We start from the raw sequence: 21,489 nt of genomic DNA, 5'->3' as shown, positions 1-21,489 counted from the left end.
GATATTTTGGCCATGGTTTTTCCACATGCCTTCTCATTAACTAGCTGAACAGGCAGATCTGTAATGAGACATTGCCAGGTCTGTTGTGGCCTCAGACAAACGGGAATGGAAAAGAGCCTCAAACAACGGGCACTTGACCTTTCTGTCTTAGAATACGCAGTTGTCTAGGAAATTGTTATGATACAGTGGGAGTTGGTGCCCAAGAAATGGCAGAATGCCATTTTCATACCAGTTCTTTTGTTGTGTTTTTCCCTTTTCCCCTTGAGCTTGATCCAGCTGCTGCTACTACCAAGGTTTAGTACAGTGCCATGGTTTTTCAGCTCATCTTCCTGGGCAGCAGCGAGCATGACAGCAACCTGAGTGTTGAAACTCCTGTCTCCTGCAGCTCTCATTTTGACAGCCAGGTAGCAGAGGGTAGTTATCTGCATGTGGGAAATGAAAAGATGTTGCCATATTACCCATCCTCTGAGCTGGTCATACGTGGAAACACGACCTGACTTAAGTTTCTGTGCAAGCTTCAAGTTCCCATCATCAGAGCAGTGTTACAGGATTCATGTACAAACAATTTAGATTAGAAGAACATTCAGGGTGGTCTGGTGTGCAGCTTCTGGGTACACTTGATATGGAAACAGATTGGCAATTTAATCTGGTTTTGTGCTTTCTTTCACTTTGATCCCAGCCTAAAACTCTTTATGGACCATTTCACCTCGCAGAATAGCTGGACATTCCCAGCCTCCTGTGACCCATCCCTTCTCTCCTCACTAAATAATAAATGCCCATACTCTGATTAGGTATTTCACTCCCAGCCTATGTCACCAGAAGTAGCGATCTTGGTAATAACTGGGGATTGTGAGGTCAAAGATTGGTGGAAGCAAATCTTAAGGAAATATATCAACAGATTGTTGAACATAAATTGCATTTTACGTATAGGAACTGGAAAACAGTCAATATGACTCCTGAAATGAAGGTGTGTTGGATGGAAAAAGCACTTTGATAGAGGAAAGTATAATTATTTTGGACAGTCAGGATTTAGCAGTCCTGCCCAAAGTATCAGGGCAATGTGGTCTTTACCACCATTGTATCTGAGTGTCTGAACAGCTGTTGAAGATTGAAGACAGCACAAAGTCAGTTTTTCAGATGCCACAGTGGAAATGTAGACAAGATTTCTTTCCTCTCTGAGCTCAAAGTTTATGAGAAGAAGATATTAATTTATTTTCTATCTGAAACTTCAGAAATAGGCTTATTCTGACTCTGCACCCAGAATGTCTCTGATGAACAGGGGATTGCTGCCTCCCCAGCACAGGGATGCGTGGGCAGAGTGGCAGGGTGGGAGGACTGTTTTGTAGCTGGTCCTTGTGGACTTCCAAGGGTGAATCCAGGCTGAGGAGAGTATTAATTCTAAAGAAAAGTAATAGAAAAGTAAATACAAAAATGAGCATAGACTTGCCTCTGAACCCTAATATCTTTATCCTTGGGGATTTTGATTCCATTACAAATATTAGCAAAGATCAAGGGTATTTTATTTTAAGGGCAAGTCTAATTGGAAAGAAGTTAATTCTACAAAAGTGGAAGTCAGCTAAAGAAATTAAAATTGATGTGAGGTCTGAAGCGGAGTTGTTGGATCCTTTAGGATTCTTCCTAGGCATGAGTCAAACTTCAGTCTTACATATTACAAACCCCAATCCACTCATCCGTCTTGCCCTCCTATGTCCTTCCAGCCCTTCCCATGCGCATTTTGTCTTAATACTCTTGCAGATCTTTATTTCCCCTTCCCAGCATGCTCTCTTGGAGGCACAAAATGCTCTTTGCCACCTATCTAGAACACCAAGAAAAGCAGGTGGGCATCTTTCCCATGGTTCTTTTAGCTGCCCCCCTGCCTCAAGTCCACTTTGTCTATTTTCACTGTCTCTGTCCTTAGAGAAACACACTGAGACAGGTGGCAAATATTTGCTTTTTGATAAGGAATAAGTGTGCATGGCAGACCAAACCTCACCTCAGAGTCACAGAGTGACCTTCAAGGAGATTTCAAAGAATCACAGAATCACAGAATGGTCGGGGTTGGAAGGGACCTCTGTGGGTCATCTAGTCCAACCCTCCTGCCGAAGCAGGGTCACCCAGAGCAGGCTGCACAGGACCTTGTCCAGGTGCGACTTGAATATCTCCAGAGAGGGAGACTCCCTCCCTGGGCAGCCTGTGCCAAGGCTCCGTCACCCTCAGAGTCAAGAAGTTCTTCCTCGTGTTCAGACGGAACTTCCTCTGCTTCAGTTTGTGCCCATTGCCCCTTGTCCTGTCTCTGGGCACTACTGAAAAGAGTCTGGCCCCATGCTCCTGACACCCACACTGCAGATATTTAGAGGCATTTCGAAGGTCCCCTCGCAGCCTTCTCTTCTTCAGGCTGAACAAGCCCAGTTCCCTCAACCTCTCCTCGTAGCGGAGATGTTCCAGTCCCCTCATCATCCTCGTAGCCCTCCGCTGGACTCTCTCCAGCAGCTCCTCATCTTTCTCGAAATGGGGAGCCCAGAACTGGACACAGTACTCTAGATGAGGCCTCACTAGGGCAATGTAGAGAGGAAGGAGAATTTCCCTCGACCTGCTGGCCACACTCCTCCTCATGCACTGCAGGATCCTGTTAGCTTTCTTGGCAGCCAGGGCACACTGCTGGCTCATGGTTAACCTGTCGTCCACCAGGACGCCCACGTCCCTCTCCGCAGAGCTGCACTCCAGCAGGTCCACCCCAAGCCTGTACTGGTGCATGGGGTTGTTCCTCCCCAGGTGCAGGACCCTGCATTAGCCCTTGTTGAACCTCATCAGGTTCCTCTCTGCCCAGTTTTCCAGCCTATCCAGGTCATGCTGAATGGCAGCACAGCCTGCTGGTGTATCTACCACACCTCCCAGTTTGGTGTCATCAGCAAACTTGCTGAGGGTGCATTCTAACTCTTCATCCAGGTCGTTGATGAAGAAGTTAAACATGACTGGGCCCAGTACTGACCCCTGGGGGACACTGCTAGTTACCAGCCTCCAACTAGACTCAGTGCCGCTGATGACAACCCTCTGAGTTCTGCCATTCAGCCAGTTCCCAATCCACCTCACTGACCACTCATCCAGCCCACACTTCCTGAGCTTCCCTAGGAGGATATTATGGGAGACAGTGTCGAAAAACCCTCATCAAAGAAATGGGGATGCTTGACTCATTTTTCAGAACCATGATTTTAACTCTTGCTCCTCTTCATAAGCTGTTGAACGGATGCATCTCAAGCGGGCAAAGCAACAAAAAGCACAATATGGCCATGCAGATGAAGTAGACAATTGGCAAGGAGATGAGGTTAGCTTCACATTTCTTTCTTACCTGGTTTTCTAAAGTGTCACAGTCCACTTTCTCACAGGGTGTGATCACGCACTCCTGTCTGCATGTGTGAGGGTGTGTGTCTTCCTTCCTGACATCGTTTGTGCCGATTTCAGTGAACCTGCGAAGAGTGCACAGTCTGAAGCCATTATATTCCTGCAACTGTTATGAGAAAACAAGTTACGGCCATGTGCTTGCCTTGCTGTGACTCTGCTCCCTGTTGTCCTCTGCTGAATTCCACTGGCCACTTTGTCTAACTGTGCACAGCTGCTTTTACGTTCGTGATTAACAGCTGGGCAGATGAGCGAGGTCCTGCCAGCATCTCTACCAAAGCATGGTCTGCCTTTCAGTGCTGAGAAAATATAGCTGCATGGACTGGAATTAAAATCAATAACATAAAGGCAATTCTGTGTTGTTGCTCCCAGTAAAAAGTGACATAACACTAACAAAATTTAGAGGTTATTTTTGGCATACAGAGATTTTGCCATTATATTAACAGTTCCTGTAACTGTGCTAGCAGAAATACGAAACTACAAGATGTTATGGGATGATATCTGCTGTATAAAAATCGAAAGGAATTACATCATAATTAATGATTTGGAAAAGCAGCTGGTTACAGAGAAACAAAAAATCTAAAGGTACAGCATAAGTAAAATCAAGGACCCACATCACATTTCAACACATACTGTCTGGGTAAAAGGAGACTTCTTGGTTTATTAAAAAAATTAATGTGAAATAAAGATGCTTCCAACAAAAAACATGCAATAAGTTACAAAACCAAAAATAACAAATTATAAATTTAACTTGATCATCACATTTGAAAGTAACAGCAAAATGTTTCAAAATCATCTCTTTAATGAGAAATAGCTAAGAGTAGCAAAGTACTGCAGTCTTATTCAGAGGCCACAATTACAATGATTTTATTAGGCCTGCACCAAACTTGTGGCTTGCGAACATGTGAGAGTCCTTCATATGTAAGTCTATTCCTGAGCCTCCAGATTGCAGAAGAAAGCAAGAAGATACCATCTGAAAGTGGAAATAATAATTTCTAAAAACATAGCATCCACATATTAAGCCAAAATATTGATATTGATAGTATATGAATTTCTGACAGAATTGATGTTGTAAAAGTTCATGGTCAAAATATATTTTTTTTAACTGAAATCATTAGTCTTGGTCTTTTGAAATGTTTATGATGTGGACTAAAGAAGAGGGGATGCAGCTCTGAAATTTCATTTCATAGTTGTAACATTTATTTTGAATGAACAAAACTTTTCCGAGGCATAAACACATACTTTCATCAGCCTGCACATAGTAAGCAGATTTCTTAGGAATGCTCTTAACTTCAATCACCAAAACAAAAATCAATGGCACTCTTTCTGTCCTTGAGATTTGTATTCATTCAGGTATCTTACCGTAAAACTGAACTGAAGAGACACATTAAACACACAGATCCGTTAGCCATTACATCCTACTGCCAGCACAGCTTGCCCACAGCATGGCCATTCTCCACCGTTGGCATGCTCAGGGCCAGACCCTGCCCTGGACCCCACTGACCAGAAAGACCAAAGGACAGAAATAAAGCAGGAAGAGGAGAAGAGACCCCAGGCAGAGATGGAACACAGAAACTGTTGCTGCTTTGGACGAGAAAACTTCTCTGGGAACTAAAATTTCATTGTGATGACTCTACTCACTCCTGGATTAAACTCTATGGAACAAGGACTGATTTTCAGAAGAAGAAACAGGATGGAAAGTACTCAGCTTTTGCTGGGATAGAATATTTTAATTGCCTGCTGGCCTTTGTTGAAGGTCTAGCAGCTCCACTTAATTCCTCAGGCACACCCCAGTGTTTGAGGTATGGTAGTCAGCTCTAAAAGATGCAGCGCTGCTGTTGTAAGCATATGCACTGGGGAGAGAAATATTAGGAGTGAATGTGCCCCCAGGGAAGGCCATTCTTCGAGACAGCAGGGGAGGCCACAAAACAGCATGACTTTGCTCTTACAGGTGTGTCTTAGAGGGAAAAGTTACAGACAGCATAATTTAAATGCACCTGTTCTGCAGATTTTCTTTTCAAGCAACACAACTCCAAGAAGAAAGGTGAGGGAATGAGCTACCAGTTCAAAGGGAGAACGAGCACTCAATCAAATAGTTAAAATTTTGGTCCCACCAAAATAAGTAGGCTAGACCCCCACTTGCTATGACCAGCTAGACATGAGCCATCCCTGCAGAAAATATTTCCACAGGAAAGTCCAAAGAAAAGTTATTGGTCAGCTAGATTACCTGGGGAATTTTTCCAGGTCATGCGGTGTAACTTACTCATATGCAAAATACCACAGGATACTTTAAATGTTTGTGAGGCTGCAGGACCTTAATTTTGCTTTTCAAATAAATGCACTTTCAGTCCACTGGAAATCTCTATCACCTGTTCGCATCTGACTCGGCTGGATATCACACTAACTCTTTGCACACCAAATTTTTTGGTGCTAAGAGGCTCTTTAAGACATTACTCTGCCCAATGCAACAAGTTTATGGCATCTGACAGGACCACAGTCAGCAGTTTTATGTCTAGATAAAGAATCACACCGTTAAAAATGTGTTTTTTATTACAATTTAGGACTATGATTCAAACTTGGGAGCAAATTATTAGTGAATAATTATTTATTAATCTGCCAGAGGTTATATTTTTCCACTGTGTCCCTCAAAAACCCCAAGTCAAAAAGCAGAGTGCAATGGTAATTTTAACAAATCGTTTATTCCATTGACATAGGGTATGAAAGCAGAAGGATCACAGGGAATTAAAAAGCAGCAAAGTGAGGACTGAGGCTAGCAGGGTTAAAGTGGGATCAAGACTTTGACATGATAATGTGAAAGACAACTAAGGTAAAAGATTAGTTACCGTCTTCAGAGCAAGGCATTCCTGTTTATGGTGCTCTGGCAATATATCTTCAAATAGCACTTCTCGTCAGGATTGCTTTCATATTGAAGGAGGTGCTAAAGAGAAGCCATCTGCATTTGTACACCTCTGTGCTCACACAAACTCATCTCAGGCATGCTCTTCCACACAGTCTGGACCACTCCACATAGGATGAACCTTTATGTATGTATGAAAAAAATGTTGACCCAGACCTGTGCTGAGCACCATAGCCGACTATGGTTATAAAGGGGAAAGAAATGCACGAGCTAGAAATGATCAAAAGTAAGACAAGCTACTATGATGGCATCTTCTGGAATTAAAGACCGAAGTGTTACGGGCACAGTAGCATTGTACATACTCTGTAAGACTGTGTCACGATAAAATCCTTTGGGGAAATTTAAATAATAGAACAAATTACTCTTAAGTTAAATGATATATTTTATAACCCACTTCTTCTTTTAGAAACATTTAATAATATTAAATTACCTAAATGGCTAGGGAGGGCTATGCTTAGCGATTTACTAATTGCTGGTAGAGTCATTCCAAAAATGGAAACCCCAAATGAGCCCACACCAGTTCTGGTCCACTCACTATTCTGAAAAATTTCACTTTCAAATATACTAGAGCTGATTGCATTTGACATTGCTTCTACTTTAAATACATGAGGTGACCTCCATGCCTCTCTCAAACTAAAGTACAAAAATTCTTGTAAGTTCAGTGCAGTGAGGAAGCCACGCACTTGAGCTTCCTCTGTTGCTGCTTCTTCCCTTTTGCTTCGGAGGAACTCCAGTAGACCATTGCAAAACATAAATCAGTTGTGATGAGAGGCTGCTTTTTTGAATTTGCATAGGATGCAAACCCGTGATGGGATTAACAACACATTCTCTCTGCTGGACTGTCCACTGTTCATCCTTTCTAGGCAGTTCATATGCTTAAATTCAGGTATATATCTACTTTTTCTTAATTTTTCTGAGGTATGTCTCAAGTCTTCGAATTACTTGTGAAAGTATAGTAGCATAGGCAGTGACTGTACTTTTCACTAGCAAGGCATAAAACATATAGCCATTTAATTCATACACAGTTCTTTATGGTACCATGCTAATTTTAAAACTTTATCTGTAAATTATGTGTAATACATTTATTCCATGACCAACTTCTTTAAGAAAAATACCAAAAGAGAGTATAGAATTGGAAAGAGCTCACAGAAATATTCTTACACTATATATACATAGTTTAAAACAAATAACTCCACTGGGGATTTTTTTTTTTTAAATGGGTTAGGACAGTTCCTGTAAAGTGCCTTTGAAAATATAAGTAGTGCTGAAACAGCAAAGTTGGGCCTGCAGAAGGGGAAGGAGGAACTTCTAGTGTGCCTGGGAGGGCTGAAAGACTTGTGACAGTGAATTAAAACCAGGGTGCTAAAGCTGTTACTGCCTTCAGCTGTTTGACCCATCTTTAAAACAGATGGATGGCCAAATCAGAATGAACTCCTCTACTCACAAATCAGTTCTGACTTGTCAGTTTTCAGCCTGGCACACTAATGTGAGCTAATACAGATTTTGTTTTTTCTGAATAAACCATGCTGAAACGAGTGTCAGTTCAGGAGCTGATTCATGAATGACCTGGACGGTATTGCCTCAGGGTTAAAAATGTCATGGGAGAGATAGAGCAAATACGTGAGGGATGTGACTAATCCACTGACTGATTTTCATTGGTTTCATCGACTCCTACATCCACTTTTGTAAGCAGTCTGTCTGTCTGAATCTCAGTCTGATTTTTATTATGCCTTTTATATCACAGTTTCCACAGTACTGCTCTGCAATGGATACCCGAGAGGTGCAATTCAGTGAAGCACTTTGAATCATACTTAAAGTTAATGGCCTTTAACACATGTTAATTTGCCATATTCCCACCTATTTATCCAAGGTTTATCTAATTTGTTTAACACCACAACATTTAACAGCTTTACCAGATGTAAACACAGACCCCTAGCTGATGCAGAACTAAAAGGATCTCTAAGAAACTTTTGCTGTGCCATACTTTAAAACTCACCTTGGCCTTGAAAACCAACGAAAAAAGAGAGAGTTGAACCTCACTTGCATGGATGCCTTTGATTCCTCTTCTTCCACTCGCACACTGACACTGGGTCAAAGCAATTGCCCCATGTACAGCTGCTAGCAGCATAAAAAGAAACAATGGGACATACCTCACCCACTTTGGGGTTCTCTATCATTGCCATATGACAATAACAAGCAACCATTTTTCTTAAGGCTTTCTTACCTGAGTGCATCCCCTCCTTTCTCCACCATCTTCCCCTGGCTTCACGTCCATTTTGTCTGCTGTTGCAGAACTGCAGGAGTTGCCTACTTTGCTTTTTGTGCCTGAAGGAATGGGAAGATCATCTTGTGTTCAACCTGCAACAGATGTGAAATTTAAAGCTGTCACAAAACCCTTCAGACATTTTTATGGAAACAGACAGGTGGATTTAATTGTTTATCAAATCCAGGAAAATATGGAGCAGTATTTTTCCATCTGGCTGGAGTAAGCAGTGTCCTGGTCCACCATTACGTTTAGGTGGCAATGTGAAAGGAGCAGGGGCAAACTTTGTGTTGAGATCCTTCATTGCCATTGGGTTGTGCACGTTCTACAGCAACAATTCCTAGCACCACGTTATGAAACACCGGGTGCCTAAGCTGACCAGCTGTTTTCCCCACAAGCCTATAACATCATTTCGCATTAAAGAAATTGACTTTGTAAGGAAAGATCAGATTAGTGCCCAGCAAGGGGGGAAAAAAACACCCCTCTTTAAAATCCAGAGCAGATTTTAATGAATTTGGAGTGAGCCAATTTTCAATGTTTCAGCTAAGATTTGTAAGAAATCCAGTGACATCCACATTTGCACTTCAGCTGACACAATGGCAGAGCTGAGACCTCCTGTCAGGACCAGCTGATGGAGCAGGCGGACCTTGGTGAGAAGTCATTGGCATAACAATGAAAACTGGTACTGTATGCCCTAAAAATCGATGTGAAAGAAATGGAGAAGATACTGAAGTACACAGACTCTGAATGAGAGCCTTTTTAATTAATTTCTGACTTCTAGTATTTCCTTCCTACTGTATCTGTGTTTCTTAAACCTACCATGTATAAGGCACATAACACCATCAAGTGAAAGAAATCTATTGATGCACAAGAGTGAGGTTGCAGCTGGCGTGTATCTCCATCACTTGATCAGACCAACAGTGTTTGGAACACTAGAAATTTCCCACTGCCAGGGTAGCTCCCATGCATCTTTCCCTGCTTCTTGTCTTACAGCCAGTGCTTGGCATTAAGTGTCAAAGAGATGAACAATATCTATGAAAGTATTGACAGCCATTACAAAGGTCAGACTGCCACTTCTTCTTCCTTTCTAATTTTCAGCTGTTCCTTGATAAAACTGGCAACACTTTCTCTATATTTACAGGGTTGAAACATCATATGTATACAACTCGCATGACTGGCATGCTGTCATAGATGGCTACAGACTCTTTAGGAAAGACAGACCAACAAGGAGAGGTGGGGGAGTTGCTCTATATGTGAGGGAGCAAGTAGAATGCATTGAGCTTGGCCTGGGGGTAAATGAGGAACGAGTTGAAAGCTTGTGGGTTAGAATTAAGGGACAGGCTCATAAGGGTGACATTAAGGTGGGTGTGTACTACAGGCCACCTGACCAGGAAGAGGAGGTTGATGAGGCCTTCTACAGGCAGCTGCAAGCAGCCTCACAGTCACAGGCCCTGGTTCTCATGGGGGACTTCAACCACCCTGACATCAGCTGGGAAGACCATACAGCTAGGCAGGCGCAATCCAGGAGGTTCCTACAGAGCATCGATGATAACTTTCTGATGCAAGTGGTGGAGGAACCAACAAGGAAAGGCGCGCTGCTGGACCTTGTGTTAACAAACAAGGAGGAACTGGTGGAGGATGTGAAGGCTGGAGGTAGACTCGGCTGCAGTGACCATGAAATCGTCGAGTTCAGGATCCTGCGTGGAGGAAGCAGGGCGATAAGCAGGATCAAAATCCTGGACCTCAGGAGGGCTGACTTTGCCCTCTTCAAGGAGCTACTGGGAGGAATCCCGTGGGCCAGGGCTCTCGAAGGCAGGGGGGTCCATGAGTGCTGGTCGCTCTTTAAACAACACTTCCTCCATGCACAGGAGCAATGCATCCCCCTGAGAAAGAAATCGAGCAAAGGAGGCAGGAGACCTGCATGGTTAAACAAGGAGCTTCTAGCGGAGATCAGGCAGAAGAGAAAGGTCCATGGAATGTGGAAAGAGTGGCAGGCCACTTGGGAAGAGTACAGAAACATGGTGAGAGCATGCAGGGATGCGACGAGGAAGGCCAAGGCTCACCTGGAATTGAAGCTGGCAAGGGATGTCAAAAACAACAAGAAGGGCTTCTTCAACTACATCAGCAGCAAAACGAAGGCTAGGGACAACGTGGGGCTGCTGCTGAATGAGGCGGGTGTCCTGGTGACGGAGGATGCAGAGAAGGCAGAGCTACTGAATGCCTTCTTTGCTTCAGTCTTCAGTGCTAAGACTGGTCCTCAGGAATCCCAGGCCCCAGAAGTAAGAGAAGAAGCCTACAGAGAGGACGACTTTCCCTTGGTCAAGGAGGACTGTGTGAGGGATCGCTTAAGCAATCTGGATGTCCACAAATCCATGGGCCCCGATGGAATGCACCCATGAGTACTGAGGGAGCTGGCGGATGTCATTGATGAGCCACTCTCCATCATCTTTGAGAGGTCCTGGAGGACAGGAGAGGTGCCCGAGGACTGGAGAAAGGCCAGTGTCACTCCAATCTTCAAAAAGGGCAAGAAGGAGGACCTAGGGAACTACAGGCCGGTCAGCCTCACCTCCATCCCAGGAAAGGTGATGGAGCAGCTTATCCTGGAGGTCATCAACAAGCAAGTGGAAGAAAAGAAGGTTATCAGGAGTAGTCAGCATGGATTCACCAAGGGGAAATCATGCCTGACCAATCTGATAGCTTTCTACAATGACATGACTGGCTGGGTAGACGAAGGGAGAGCCGTGGATGTTGTCTACCTAGACTTCAGCAAGGCTTTCGACACAGTCTCCCATGATATCCTCCTAGGGAAGCTGAGGAAGTGTGGGCTGGATGAGTGGTCGGTGAAGTGGATAGAGAACTGGCTGAATGGCAGAACTCAGAGGGTTGTCATCAGCGGCGCTGAGTCTAGTTGGAGGCTGGTAACAAGTGGTGTCTCCCAGGGGTCAGTACTGGGCCCAGTCATGTTTAACTTCTTCATCAACGACCTGGATGAAGAGTTAGAATGTACCCTCAGCAAGTTTGCTGATGACACCAAACTGGGAGGTGTGGTGGATACACCAGCAGGCTGTGCTGCCATGCAGCGTGACCTGGATAGGCTGGAAAACTGGGCAGAGAGGAACCTGATGAGGTTCAACAAAGTCAAATGCAGGGTCCTGCACCTGGGGAGGAACAACCTCATGCACCAGTACAGGCTTGGGGTGGACCTGCTGGAGAGCAGCTCTGCGGAGAGGGACGTGGGCGTCCTGGTGGACGACAGGTTAACCATGAGCCAGCAGTGTGCCCTGGCTGCCAAGAAAGCCAATGGGATCCTGGGATGCATCAAGAAGAGTGTGGCCAGCAGGACAAGGGAGGTTCTCCTTCCCCTCTACACTGCCTTAGTGAGGCCCCATCTAGAGTACTGTGTCCAGTTCTGGGCTCCCCATTTCAAGAAAGATGAGGAGGTGCTGGAGAGAGTCCAGCGGAGGGCTACGAGGATGATGAGGGGACTGGAACATCTCCGCTACGAGGAGAGGTTGAGGGAACTGGGCTTGTTCAGCCTGAAGAAGAGAAGGCTGAGAGGGGACCTTAGAAATGCTTATAAATATCTGAAGGGTGGGTGTCAGGAGGATGGGGCCAAGCTCTTTTCAGTGGTGCCCAGTGACAGGACAAGGGGCAACGGGCACAAACTGAGGCACAGGAAGTTCCGTCTGAACATGAGGAAGAACTTCTTCCCTCTGAGGGTGACGGAGCACTGGAACAGGCTGCCCAGGGAGGTTGTGGAGTCTCTTTCTCTGGAGATATTCAAGACCCGCCTGGACAAGGTCCTGTGCAGCTTGCTGTAGGTGACCCTTCTTCGGCAGGGGGGCTGGACTAGATGACCCACAGAGGTCCCTTCCAACCCCTACTATTCTGTGATTCTGTGATTCTGTGATCTGATGAAGGAGTCAAGGTAAACTGCAAAATAACAATTAAATTCCTGGAAGAGACAATGAAAATATGTTTGCTTTGTCACTTCTTATTGAGAAGAAGGGCCTGGCTCTTTCCAATTTTGTCATAAAGTGTTCTGATGACTTGTTACTAGTTAACTGTGAATCCTTTGATCTCCTGATTTTGATAGACAGTGACCCTGTCATCGTATCAAAGCAATTCCTATTACAGCAAATGGAGAAGCACAGCTCTCTAGAGATATCCTCAGGGCAAAGTGTATATGCACGCACAAGGAAGACAGAAAAAAAGGGAGAGATCTATAGCATCTAGCCTATTTAGGGCTTTTCTATACTAGAAATACAATTATGTCATGGTACCCACTTACAACACAGTTTCATTGTAGAGTGCAGCTGATAGCCTTAACCTTTAAGCCTTGCTGTGGAACATAGTTATGGACCCATCAACACTACAAAATAGGACCATATTGTATTTGGGTCAGGGGATAACTGTGTTGTAACTTCGTCCCTTGTCATGGCTGTGATTTTACCACAGACAAGGCATTCCAAAACCCAGTATTGTACTATACGTCTTGTTCACTACTGATAATTGCTGCTGCTACTGCTGTTGTAGGGGAGCCACCTGCTGTGTCCATTTCTTTTGTAAAGCAGCCTTTTTAGCAGCAATAGTAGTAATTCTGGAAAACCCTAAAACAGACTATTAATGTAATTTTACTCAATATAGTACCCGACAATTTTTTTGCATAGGAACTTTCCAAATTTGTACAGGAAGGTAAAGACCAAATCTGCAAAGGATTGTGGTTGCTGTCAGAAACTGTCTAATTCTGGGTTTTTCTGGTGCCAGTAAAATTCAAGGCTGTTAAAGAGTTTCCTTTCAGCTTTTGCTACTGACATAAACTCGATAGTGGCATGTGACATGTGTACCATACAGATTGTTACCTTAACATCTTTGCCAGGTTAGGTGATAAACCCAGCAAGAGACATGAAGTCTTTTCACGTTGTTTGTAAGATCTAGTAGTCTGATATTTGGCAGCTTGGGGGTGGCGTGTGTTTGTGTTTTGGAGGGGAGAAGGAGGTGAATTCATCTACATTCCCACCTTCATTTCCAGTGCTTGGGACGGACACGGGTAAACTGAAAGCTGCTGTGGGTCCCACTTTCCACTGTGCTCCTCCACACAGAGGGCTCAGTGAGGGCAATGGAGAGGACGACATGCCTTGGCACGAGCTCCCTCCGTGTGCAGATACTGTTTCCCACTTTTGCTGCTCTAACGATGTGGTGCAGGGCTCCTACGTGGTGCTAATCCATCCTAGCTCCACTGGATACTCTCCAAGTGACATGGCAGCCTGAGATGAGCAGGGAGATCTCCACAGCAACACACTGCAAGGCCACTGTTACAGCAGGTCCGTTATGCCTCCAGCTACCACACACCACCTACTCTATAGCCTATAGGGTGCTCAGAGGATGGCTTCTAGCTCTGCTGTGAACCAGCCCCTTAGAGACCCCACCAGATCTTCAAGCAGGGGTGATAATTTCCCCATTGGTAATCTCTCCATTGAAGTATCTTCTCAAAGGGCAATCTTTCTTTTCTGAAAAAGTGCTCAGACATTGGAACAGGGTGCCCGGGGCAGTGGTGGAGTCTAGTTCCTTGGAGGGGTTCAAAAAATACGTAGATGTGGCACTTCAGGACATAGTTTAGTAGGCATGGTGGTGTTGGTTTGACAGTCAGACTTGATAATCTTAGAGGCATTTTCCAACCTTAATGATTCTATTCTATGATTCTGTTAACTCCCCCATGTCCTTGTGCCCCAATCCAAACACACCAAGGAGGGATGCATTGACTGCGCTCAGGACAAAGCAGGCTGGACCAGCTGAAGCACATTTGCTTTTGAAATCTCTGCAGGGAAAAACTGAAGTAGGAGGACACGTGTCCTTCAGAGCACAGTACAACTTTCTGAAACAGCCCTTTCCTCAAGAGAGGCATCGACAGAGCGGCAGGACGTCCTTTCCCAAAGAAGGCCAGAGAAATGCAGTTGCCCTAACAGCGGAACTGTGAAGCCTTCAGAATTGTGTAGGTGGTGCCTAAGTACCACAGTGATGGGGATGCTGAATACAGAAAGGGACGTAGGCGTCTCAAATGGGAGAGTGGGGAGGGAGCAGCCCCTCTCTGCAGGGATCACGGCTTGCCTGGAGGCATCTCATAGCCAGAGGACAGACATTTCTGGGAATAAAGTAAGGGAAGACAGATCGAGTATCACAATAAACTTTGTTACTGCGATAGTCCTATTTGCAGTGGAAATACAGCCACAGTTTTTTCACTCTGCCTTCCCAAGGGTGGTAGAAGCCGGGCTGGATAGGTAGCTATATCAATTTTGGAGTCGCTGCCTCTAGCTGCCTTCTCTGCTTTCATCAGTGACAAGCTGATACAGAGCCTAGGGCTGGAATCACGTCCTGCCCATCTCCCCCATCCTCCAAATTTATGCATGAAGGCTGTTTTGCTGCTTATGCCACGGTGTTATCCTAGTAAAGCCAGCCACAGTGATGGTAGAGCCTGAGGGGATACACAGCTCTGCCTGTAGCTACAGTCATGCAGTTTTCAGGGGATTACTGCTGTCAGTCCTGGTGCATGCTCCCGGAGAGCCAGGCGAGGAGGGAAGGGGTCACTGCAGAATGTAGTTGCATTTGCTAATTCACCCCAGCTCTTATCAGTAAAGATTGCTTTCCCGTTTCCTTTTACACTTTCTCACTCAAGTTTTAAAGTCTTTCCCTGCAAAATAGTGAAACTGCGTCTCCAATGTTGAAACTTCCCCTTGCAAAAAAAAAAAAAAAGTCTGTCCTGGTATAATTTATTAATTTATTTTGTTCAGGAAAATAAATTTCTCTTTTGCCAAAGACAGAAAGTAGAATGAATAGTTCTAAAATACTCAACATGCAGCTAGCTTGTCTTCTCAGCTAGAATTTCTGTTCTTGTGCTATTTTTCTTCCAAAAAGCAATACGTAATTTCCTTTTCTACAGGTTCTCTCCTGACAGAAGTTTTCTCTTTTCAAACACTGCTAAAAAGAAACCTGCAAAGAAGTGTCATGGGAACTGGAATTGGCTGTCTGAACTTCATCTGCCTTTAGCCAGCAGAGTGTGCAAATTTTGTTTCTATGCAGTACAAAGCAGCTTCACCAGTGAAAAATTGTCTTCATTCACAGTGGAAAAAAAGCAGACACTCACAAACATTTCATTTTGCTTTTTTTTTGTTCAATGAGCACAAAAATTAAATTTGCCGTTCTGCAAGAACTGTTGTTAGGCAACTGTAATTAATATTTGCTGGAGATAGCCATTGCCCTTCACGAATAGGCATTGAATTTGCCTGTACAGGAGCTACAGATTTCCATTATTCATCTCAAATAGATCAATTTTGAAACTAAGCAATAAAAACTGGAGTATCTTTCTGGGTAGAAAATGTACTGGACAGTTGCTGGTTTTTTGTTCGTTCATTTGGGTTATTTTCCTGGGTAGCTTTCCTACCATAAGGCTGATATTTAACATCCTCCTTCTGTCCCAATACAAGCCCAATACCAGGGCTTCCTTCTGCTTTGAATCTGTTGGCTGCTGAAAAACTAAGGATGCTGAAGCAGGTAATTGTGTCTGTGTGGAGAGAGCAGAAAGGAACCGCCACCTCCTAAAGGTGCTCCTTATGAGCATGGAGGAGAAGGGAGGCAGAGAGACAACCCAAGGGCAGATGGGGCATCACCTGCCTCTCCCTCTGAAGGTCCAGAAAACCTCTCTCTTTGTGCATGTTCTCTTAACCCTGGCCTGTGTGGGGCCCTGGTTGAATCAGGATCCTCAGTGTTTGGTAATGTCACTTATTAAAGCACTCAGTCCCCTGAGCTTCTCCTAAAAGCCAGGTCCTGGCAAGCTGTTCCTGTGAGCAGGGTCTGCTGAAACGGGTTTCGAGTCTCAAATCCACCTTATGCCCAATAAGTGGCTCTTGGGTCTGTTGTCACTCAGCTCTTGTCCACACTTACATATCAGTCAACAGCACACGACAACGCTTTTATCTTGGCAATATCCAAGGAGCAGTCACGGAGAAAATCCAACACAACGAAAAGAAAAGCACTGATGTGTCTGAAGACGAACACTGGGAAAGCTCAAACATAATCGACATGCCCTAAATCACCAGCTGTGGGCGATGTTAAAATTCTCCCTGTTCTGATCTTTCACTTCCCTGATAAAGGCATCCATCGACTGAAAATCCTTTTAGTGCGCTAGGGCATGCTTGCAGACGTCCTACAACATGGGTGCTCCTGAAGGCATACTGATAAAACACACTGTATGTCCTGAGAGCCTGCAATTTCAGCAAAGGCGTCGTGTAGAAGGGGCTCTGCAAAGACAAAATTCAGCCTCCAGCAATTTCAGTGGAAGCAGTTACAAATGCTGAAAGCTCCTTCTTATGCACAGAGTTGTTGAAGTCAGATTAATGCCACAGCATGAGCTATTATTGGGAAGTGAAAACACATTGAACACATGAAGTAGCTTAAAATAAATACAGCAATGAAGAATATAAATACATATATTTGTTTCTGGGATGCAACCAAAACCCAGTATCTAATAATACCTACTTTTTGGCAATGGTGTGTGCAGGAAGCACTCTGGTCTCTCAGCAAAAGAAAAGTGCTTCAGAGAGGAATCTCACCCAGACTCTTGTTTTACAGAAAAAAGGAGGGACATTGTTAGACAGTTGTGAGACTTTGTAAATCCATTCTTCAGGCTCATCCCTATAACTAAATACTTGGATTGTAATTCCCTACCGCTGAATTAGTTTTCATTACTTCTAGGTAAAACAGCTGTGATTATTTCTGCCTGTGGGCTACCCAGAAACTACAGTTTGTCTGACGTATGGATAGGCTGTCACCTGTAATAAAAAAAATAACCAAAAATATATGTCACTGAGGCATTGTGCACTACACTGTTTCCTCATGTGACAACATTTTATTTTCCTTCATAAGCCCTGCTCTTCCTTTTCATAGCTTGGTTATGATTCTCCATTCTTCCTTGTGTTGCCTCAAAAATAAGATGGTCAGTTAGGATGGTGCAGTTGGTAACAGCTAGAAAAATGCCTCTTTTGCTGAGCCATGCTCTCAGCCTGTCTCTGTGTGGTACACATTAAAATGGGATATGTCCTTCATAGAAAAAGAGAACAGACAGATTATTTCCTTCTACTTTGGATACGAAAGTTACCAGTGATTTTCCCATGTATTGACGATGTTGTAGTGCTCGCAATAACTTGATTTTTTGTGGACAGAAAAGCCTGAAGATCTCACAGTCCTTTTCGTGCAGCATGAACCCTCTTTGCCTCTTTCTGAGGAGGTTTGATGATACTGCTCCATTTTGGATGAGGAAACTGAGGCAGACGTTACTAAAGAGCCCACAGCATGGTGGCACAGAGAGGGGACAAGACTCAGGGCTCTCGGGTCACATCTCCACTCCAATGAAGACCAGCTTTATGGCTCAGTTTTTACCGTTTTATCTATTTTTGGGGGAGCAAAAAGGCACATGTTCCAATTCACAACGGAAGCCCTGTCACCATTTCTGCACGTATCTATTATCTGCAGTGGAAAGCTGGTACACATGACCAGCATGAAATTGTATCCACCAAAGAGATACCATTGCTGGAAATCAGGCTCTGAGTGTTTCAGCTGAAGAGCGAGCAGGTAAGGACATGTTACTTTGTCAGACATTACAGATCAAGTAGTGTTGCTTCAGCAGTGGAAATAGCTTTAGATCACTGAAAACTACTTTACAGCCCAGAGGTGCTGCCATAGAAAAAAGAATGACTTTTTCAGTGGCCTTCATCCTGCTCCTGCTTTCTCCAGTAGTATGCTCCTCTTGCAGTACTAAATATTTAGGTGAAGGATCCTTTCCTGATACTCATTGGAGCTCATTCCCCAAAAACCATAAAAATAGATTGCTCATATGATTCCATTGACTGCTATCTTTCCAATAGCTATTTTAATTCACCTCTGGCCCTCTGTAGCACTTCTTACTCAGGCCCAGAGTCAGGCTCGGTTGGGTTTTTTGCAAGAACGGGGGACACCTAAGGATGACAAAACAAGACCTGGATGCGTTAGCAGCATTTTCCCACGGAAGTCAGTTGTGTTCACTAGCCAAGGCAACAAAAGAATGAATGGGAAAGAAATTCTGCAGACAAAAGTAGGCTTATTGCTAGTAAATTCTGTGTCACGGATGCTGCCGGGAGGAGAGGGGGAAGCTGGAGAGCGGAGGTAGCGGCAATAGCACAAACCCTCCCCACCACTGGTGCCGTGAGCAGCTTGCAAGAGTCTTAACAAAAGGTTGAAAATCACTATTGTCTCCTAGTCCTATGGCGTATCTTCCCGCTCACCCCAGAGGAGAGTGACCTCCCGGTCTGGAAGCAGCAGAAGAAATACAGGCAACAACTGTAGGTACAAGGATGGCCCCGCAAGCCTTGTCAGGCTCTGATATACAGCTCAGCAGGAATTTATTTCAAACTGGTGGACATTGGAGGCCCCATAAAATTGTATAGCCTCAACCCAGTGAAATAGGGTTAGTAAAATACATAAACTCTGATACGGTGCAGTGAAGTATGCCTCCAGTCAACTGCAATCCACTGGTGGCATTATGATGGATACTCCAGCAGCTTGGTTTGTTTGCTGATGGATCTGACAAATGCGTGCCTTCAGCTCCTTTCCTCTCCCTCCTTTTTCCCTCCTCACTGCTGTGCTGCCTGTTAGAATTACAGAGCTGAGGTTTCCTGCTGCAGAGTTAGTGCTAAGTAGTCACGCTTCAGCAAAACCTGCTGCACATCTCCTGAATGATAACTCATTTCATCCAAGCTGCAGTGCGGGACAAAAGTCCACACTTGCAAAATGAAAAATACAACAGGAGACAAATAGAAAAAAGAGACAATTAAGGAAAAAAAACCCAATCAAAAACCCTGTGCCTCTGCTGCCTGGTATGTCTTATAGGAGAAAACACACCAGGCAGAAACATCATTTTTTTTACACTTCATAGTACTGTCAGTGTGATGTTGAACAAGTGCCATTAATCAAGAGCTCTGTAATTCATTAGGCACAGTGATGTACTTGAAATGTTATTTCAGTATCATTGTTCAAAGCCGCCGTAACAGATCTGAAAAAGTAAGCTGAAAAGAATTAGGTGCTGCGTTTTAAAGCCAGGACTGGATTTAATTGGAAATAACAACTTTCTCACTGTTAACCCTATTCTAAATGTGCAAACAGGGAAATTTACAGTGTCTTGGCAGGTCACCCCAGCTGCTTCTCTGTCAGCTTCGTAATCGACATAGCCCACATTCCTCACAGGGAAGTGCAAACACTACTACCATGCAGGATATTCCCCTCCCTGCCTTTATCCCTACTTCTATAAGTTCAAAACTCTCTCATGCAGCAGCAGCAGTTGGGTATTTATCATTTAATTAATACAGACCCTATCTAACACAACCACAGATAACCTCAATATTTATACAGCACCCAAATCTGGCTTAATCGCCTTAAACTGCAAACCTGCGTGGTATCTGATGGCAATGACTTCCACACATAGATTACACATATTACAAAATAAGACTTTTCTCATTATCGTGACATTTTCAACTAACATCCTTGTCACTTTGTGAGTATGACTCACCTTCTGCATGCGGCTTGTTTTATGTGCGTCTATCACACAATCTTTTATTGGACTCCCTTTTAAAAAGATAACTCTTGCCTTTTTAGTAGCTTTTGAGACAGGACCCATTTTACATATTTAATTATTTCCATTACCTTCTCTGCTTTCTACTCTTCCCTTGCAATACGGTGACAATATATCCGAAAGACTATTCTGAGTGAGGGAATGATACATTTTTAAGAGTTGGCACAGTATTCTCAGTACAGAGAATCTTTTGCTGTCCTACTTGTAATGTTTTCTTGGCTGTTTTCTCTCATGTGGATGCCTGCATTTTGATCAGAACCCGGGTACATTACAAGTACTTTGAGACATCCTTGAGTGGTTTCCAGAGCATCTTCGTTTACTCATCCTGATACTGAATTTCATCTGGCTTTGACTTCTGCAGATACAAACTTTCTGAGCTGCTTTTGCAGATTCTGGCAATGTTTCTTGTCTTGATTAACCTGAATTCCTTTTTTTTAGTTGCAGACCTTGTTAGGCTTCTCTTGATCATTAGTAAATAGATTACATAAACTATTGTACCAGACTTCAAGATGTTAACTGCTATACTTTGCTAAAATAAAAATTTGTGTATTTCTACTTCTCCTTTCTACCTTTTAATCCACAGTATATTTATGGACAATTTGTCTCATCTGTTTCAGGACTTCATTTTTTTGCTTCAAAATATCTTTTTTTCCTGAACAGCTGATAGTGACGGATTTTGTCAAAAGACTGTGTTACACCGACAATTTCTGGTTCATCCATTCTGTTGATTGAACTTTAGTATATGTGTGGTAGGTTGTAGAATTATGATTTTCTTCCTTATAGAACCTATATAATATTTTTATGATCTCTGTGTGTTTGATATTGGGTTGGATGGCATGAAGCTAGGCTGCTATCTTTCCAGCAGAAAGCTATACAGGCAGAATAGTTTCACTACCTTGAAAAGAATAAAAAGTGGGGAACCTGTGAAAAACAGCTTTGTAACCCTGTACCTGTGTGGTAGTGAATGAGGTAACTTCTAAAGAAGTAGTTTATAAATAATGGTATGTAAGTAATAAACCTGTGTACATCAAGTGATTCTACACTGAAACAAGCAACCTGTCTGAATTCCTCTCTCCTTGCAGAGCTTAGCTGCAGCCAGTGCTTATAAATGCGCTAGGATGTTTTAATTATGTTAAAAAAATCATCCAGAAAACATTCTGAGATGGAAATCTTGCAAGCAGAAAGATGATTCAGAAGTACATGCCAAGAAGCCTTGTCAATACGCTGATGACATCGCCTGTGATAATGCTTCAGGAA

General features: G+C 43.7%; 1 long non-coding RNA gene across 1 annotated transcript in view; it reads right to left on the bottom strand.

The window, feature by feature from the left end:
* The window catches only part of LOC142358818 (uncharacterized), a 116,922-nt gene that overhangs the window by 16,060 nt on the left and 79,373 nt on the right, over window positions 1–21,489 (bottom strand). The window contains exons 2-3 of the long non-coding RNA XR_012761878.1: window positions 8,538–8,671; window positions 3,347–3,464 (exon numbers count right to left, since the gene is read on the bottom strand). This is a non-coding gene — a long non-coding RNA (uncharacterized LOC142358818). The remainder of the gene's footprint in view (window positions 1–3,346; window positions 3,465–8,537; window positions 8,672–21,489) is intronic.

This window comes from Opisthocomus hoazin, chromosome Z, assembly GCF_030867145.1.
Source record: "Opisthocomus hoazin isolate bOpiHoa1 chromosome Z, bOpiHoa1.hap1, whole genome shotgun sequence".
In the NCBI taxonomy this organism is placed as follows: domain Eukaryota; kingdom Metazoa; phylum Chordata; class Aves; order Opisthocomiformes; family Opisthocomidae; genus Opisthocomus; species Opisthocomus hoazin.
This window is presented reverse-complemented; position numbering and strand designations above follow the sequence as displayed.